Raw genomic sequence first — 6,000 nt, forward strand, 5'->3', positions numbered from 1 at the left:
ATGCTGACATGCAGGGGGGTGGGGAGTTAGAAAGTGTAAACCACTAGGAAAAATAGAGAAACAGATCCCTTTATTGCCACTTTAACCATCACAATAATAACAGAGTAATGCATTTTCATCTATGACTGAGTCCAGTGTTGGGCTGGAGCCAATGCTTCTCAACTCTTGAAAGCTGACTTGTGGTACCTTGCTGCCACTTTGCAGCAACAGCACATTAGTAGCATGAAATGGGTCATGGGAGGAAACTTACATACACAAAATGGAAAACGGTAAAATTTGATACAGTTTATACTGGAGGTCAGGTTATTAAACACTTACCAGCACAGTATTGGGTGCAACTCCGATGACTTAGAAAACAGCAAATATATTTACACTGAGTATCTTCATCAATAGTAACATGGAAGTAAAACAAACAAACAAAATAGATCTTTATAATTCTATTGTATGATGCATGATCATTTGTTTTCCAACCGTTTTAAAGGTTAAATATCCATGGAAAATATTAATGTTAAACACTGTTTTCATTCTAAACCAAATTTATCTCCATTAGGAATTTGCTTATATATAAGCTAGAGAGGCTAAGGGAAACATTCCTCATCTGATTTAGGCCATATATATATATACACATATATGTGTGTAAATATATATATACATATATATACACACACACATATATATACATATATATGTATATGTATATGTATATGTATATACATGTATGTACATATGTATAGTATATATAAAGTTATATATACATATATATTTGTGTGTGTATATATATACAGTATATATATTTGTAATACATATTTGTATTTTGAAGATTTTCTGTCATGGTTTAATATCCACATCTTAAAACATCCCTTATTAACCTATTTCATACTTTGTTCAGTTTATAAAATTCAACTCTGTGTAAAATAGTCAATAAACATTTTGATGATGTTCCTCAATATTTAAAAATTAAATATTTCTGTACAGAATTTTCAATTTATCATAGCTCTAGTTAATTCCATTCCTGTTTGTAACTTAACTGATTTTTATAATATTCAAAATAAGGGAGGCAAATTTACTCTAAAAGCAAACCTATTTCATCAGTAGAATGCAAAGTTTGCATAGAAAGACACTCTCAAGCAAATTAATTGAAGATTCAAGTGTGCAGCACTGGCCTGTTAGTATAGAGAAATTAAGAAGTCCTGACTAAGTTTCAGGGAATAAGATCAGTAAGAGGTCATATTTTAGTCTCAAGGGATAACCTGTGACCTAAGAGGGCAGAGGCAGAGAAGACATTTATATCTAAAACGTAAATTTATAAAAGACTCACCCTCTACTTGTTTATGACCTCACCCCAACCAAATGTTATATGATAATTCTTGCATTAAGATGTGCAGCCACTGTGTGGTTATGTGGAGCAAATGCTGCCCAAGTGACTCGACGGTATTAATACCTTTTCCAAAAGAGTAAGTGCATGTCATCAAAGGTGCATTGAACTTTTATTCAGGGAGTTCATTCCTGGAAGACTATGATTACTCAAAGGAATTATGGGGCCACGTCATGATGGTTTTGGAGAACAGCCTAGTCTGAAATTGATCATTTAAGAAAACCAGAGATACTATTTAGTGTGATAGAGCAAGTGCTCATATTAATACCAATATGTATTGGGTACCGTATAAATATTATTCAAGGAAAGATTGTTTGTAACAATATGCAGAGAGGCAATTGATTGTGAACTCATGATGAAAAATTCAAAAATGCTAAATAGCATTAAAGGGAAGGTCTTTGTTACTGTATTAAAAATATGACTATATAAGTCTTATAAAATTACATAGCAAAAAAATAGCATAATATTTAAGAAGTAGATGTTATTCATGTGCTGCAAAAATGCAATAATTTAACAGTTTAATTGAATATAATCTAGAATGTAAATATTAATAATTTACTTTAATAAGGTAAAATATAACTACATAGAGTAAGCTAAAGCATATCACATCTTTTTTTTGAGTAACACATTTTCAATTTTCCTGGGATATGATTGCCTTTCTGTGAAAGAATATAATATCTCTTCTCTCTCATTCTAAGAAAAGGGAGTATTTAATGCCATAAAAACTAGAAACTAATCCTGATTAGCATTTTAGAAGTGTGTTTTATAAAACATTTTATAAAACATTGTAGAGTTGTAAGCACAGTTCAGCATTAGTCTAATCTCACCTTGGGTATCTCTCTTCATAGACATACCCTTTTCCTTCCTATTATCTTCATATCAGAAGAGGGTGGCCTTTATGATGAATTTGTTTAATTGATGATATATAATATTTTAATTCACCTTTATAAGAAATATGTACAGTTTGTCAACTTCATCAAGTATCTCAGAAAAACAAATGAAACTCTCTATTTACTTCCAAAAAGGTAAGTTAAAATTCACTTAGATGCATTGCATATAATGCAGTTAAATATACGTTCAATCAGTGGTTAAAAAAAAAAATTCTACTGATTAGATGAAACAATTAGTTGGATAACAAGTAGGCAAGTAAAAAATTCTTTACACTTAAGACACATTCCAGTTATCTCGTGTCTTAAAAACGGACCACTTTAACTGAATTTAACTAAACATGATTAATAAATTTTAAAAAATCATTATTGCTTTATAGCTGGGGGAAATTTGTTCTCTCTTGTGTCAATGTAGTGTTTCTTTGTTAAAGAATAAGATCTTGGGGCACCTGGGTGGCTCAGCTGGATTAGCATCCGACTTTGGCTCAGGTCATGATCTCACCGTTTGTGAGTTTGAACCCCTCATAGAGGCTCTCTGCTGTCAGCACAGAACCTGCTTCAGATCCTCTGTCCCCCTCTCTCTCTGTCCTTCCCCCACTCACACACACACTCTCTCTCAAAAATAATAAACATTTAAAAAAATATAAAAAAAAAGAGTAAGATCTTTAAACTTGAGAACAAATAAGGAATACATATATTCTGAAACTGACCAGAAATTCTTAGGTTTCTATCAGATAAATGGATTTATTATACTGTTATTAGCTAATACTAATTCCTGGCCAGAGAATGCAAGTCTAATCCACTAGTCAGAGTGCATCCTTGGAGTCAATGGAAAAGGGAGTTTTGAAAGAATATCATCTCACAGGGTCCCTGATGTATACTTGACTCCATCCTGTGGTAATACACAATTTTGTTTTGTTTTGTTTTGCTTTTCTGTGTTTTCTATTTGGCATATGTTTTCCGTTCCTACATTGCTCACTTAGAATGAGAATTATAATGACTTAAGTGGTCGTGAAGAAGCCACTGGAAGTACATTTCCTATACAGGTAATAAACCAATGAAAATAACAATCGTGGGGAGAGGAAAGATAGAGGATTCCAAATACAACTTCATTCAGCTTGTGTGTTTAGCTTATGCAGAATATCTATGGATCCTGGACAATGCCAGTGGATTATGATAAATTTAACCATATGATGAACCAATTGTATACCTGCTCTTACAGTGAAGTATTTTTACTGGAGAAAAAATCAACATAGACACAATTTACATGCAACTGTCAATTTGGAAAATTATCTCTGGTCTATAGTAATTGTTAAAGAACACAAAAAGCGATGTGCTTTCAACTGGGAAGCTTAATATCTTTCCCTGTTTTACTTAATAGCTGTATAATCTCTCCACTCTCTGATATAGTTTTGCCAACAGGGACACTGATAATCTCAATGTCCCAAAGGATGACAACCTTGTCCACTATATTGAGGAGATAATTCTGATAAGAATGGGTAAGCAAGAAGTAACTCACCTTAGATTTCTAGGAAAGAGATATGCTTGTTAGAAAATGAAAGATAAATTACATGTGCTACCACATAATGTTTTTTTTTTTAATTTTCACTCTGCAGAATGACAAGGTATGTCTTCTGAATTCAAGGGCAAGTCATTTTTAAGAAAGAGGTACAACATTATTGGTAGAATGTAAATTCTGAATGTAAAATGTATCACATCGAGTATATTGTCTGCTATCTGGGCTTATATTTTGATCTACAGTTTACAGGCTGTCAGGAGCCCAGCTAAACTGGAAGAGAGAGAACTCTACTTTCAGTTATTAGAGTAACTGATTAAAGCAACAAGCCAAAAATAAAGAGTTAAACCTTTAATCAGCTACTGTCATAGTATAAACAAGAGTCTAAAACCAGAGAAAGTGCTGGCTCCGTCTCCCCCAATTTCTTGCATGGAACAGCAGCACTCTGGTTGAAGGTAAGATGGATTAGTATGGAGGGTTCTCACTGTTGAGGGAGCCCTGAAGAAAAGTCTCTGGAAGACTTATGGATCCTGAGATGAGAGGGAGGGAGGAATACTAAGAATTGAATAGTAGTGAGTATTGAGTCAGAGTAGGGAGAAGTGCTTTCAAGGTTTCCTCCTCTTTTTCCTGTAAGTAGGGTCTCAGTGGAGGTACCTGAAGAGGACCTCCATCCATGGCCTAAAAGGAGACCTTGGACTGAAGATGCCTGGCTAGGAATGTGGATATGGGTAAGAGCATGGCCAGACAGGGCAGCCTGAGTCTTTGACCACAATACCTTTCAAAGACTACAATGCCCTGGCTGTGCACCCATGGTCAGGCCTAAAAAATGACACCTAAGTTTTTAACTAGGAGCTAGACTTCTCAGTATCTAAAAATCATTTTGACTTCAAGATAATGTTAATTAGCGGTACACACTAATTACCAGGAGAAATATCTGTCCTGTTCCCTCAATTTTAACAATAAAAAATGTTTAGGGCCTTCTGATATTTTCTTCTTTATATTTTGAAGTTCTCTTGTTTTCTTTTTCTTGCATGGCATGAACTAAGCCATGTTGTAACATTTGCATCCATATCTAAGACCAGGTCCAAATGTTATCCACTCTGAGAAGCAATTACTGACCTCAGTGGAAAAAAGTGAAGCATTTTACCATCCCCAACATATCCTATCATGCTTCTAAATTTACTATATGGTGTCTAATTGTAGTTAATATATAAAATTTGAAGTAATTCAGGCAGAGGGGGAAAAACAAAAAGTATAGAATCTGATGGCTGGAAGCAATATAACATCAAATAATTTCTAGTATAAAATAAGACACATATAAAAGGAACATATAGGGTAGCAGAACATGATGTCCAAAACTGCCACTTTGGTATAAAGATTATTTTGAACTGAAGGCAACCAAAAAAAAAAAAAAAAGCAGACACAGAAAAACTTTATGCTCTCCCCACTGCCTTCTCTACCAGAAAGAGCAGGATACAGGATAATTCTTAAATCACCAGAGACAACTCTATACATAGCACTAGAGGAAACTATGTAATACTTCACTTAACTAGCTCCTATCTTCCATCAGGTCCCCTTACGTTTGCCTTTGCACAATTTGCTCTCCTAGAAACTCAAAGTCCTTATTTTTGTCTTGTCACTTTTCTAAAGATTTATTATTCTTGGGGTACCTGGGTGGCTCAGTCAGTTGAGCGATTAAGCATAGGACTCTTGATTTCAGCTCAGATCATGATCCCATGGTTTGTGGGATTGAGCCCCGTGGAGGCTGCTTAGGATTCTCTCTCGGCTCTCTCTACCCCTGCTCCTGTTTGCACATGGGCACGCACTCTCTCTCCCTCTCTCAAAATAAATAAACTTAAATAAAAGATCATTCTTTTGTAATTCTAACCACCCCTTTCAGTTACTCATCACTGGGTGTCCCATGTCTATTCAGGATACACATGTTAATAAACTTGTTTGTTTTTCTCTTGTTGATCTGTCTTCCTCTATCTGATTCATAGTGATCTGACCAATGAGTCTAAGATGAGTAGAGGAAAACAGTTTTTCCTCTCCTACAAATACAATAATATAATTTATAAAAACAAAAAGATTTCTTCTGTATTAGTCAAAAAGTTATGCAGCAGTAAAACATTTACCCTGAAATCTCCATGGCATAACACTATTAAGTTCTATTTCTTGCTCATTTTCAGGGTGTACCGTAAGTCTCTTCTGCCAATAGAGAG

General features: G+C 34.4%; 1 long non-coding RNA gene across 1 annotated transcript in view; it reads right to left on the minus strand.

Moving 5' to 3' along the window:
* LOC122230509 overlaps positions 1 to 383 on the minus strand; it is a 106,989-nt gene extending 106,606 nt beyond the window's left edge. The window contains exon 1 of the long non-coding RNA XR_006207499.1: positions 319 to 383. This is a non-coding gene — a long non-coding RNA (uncharacterized LOC122230509). The remainder of the gene's footprint in view (positions 1 to 318) is intronic.
* Positions 384 to 6,000: the final 5,617 nt, after the last annotated feature.

Source organism: Panthera tigris, chromosome C2 (genome assembly GCF_018350195.1).
Source record: "Panthera tigris isolate Pti1 chromosome C2, P.tigris_Pti1_mat1.1, whole genome shotgun sequence".
Classification (NCBI taxonomy): Eukaryota; Metazoa; Chordata; class Mammalia; order Carnivora; family Felidae; genus Panthera; species Panthera tigris.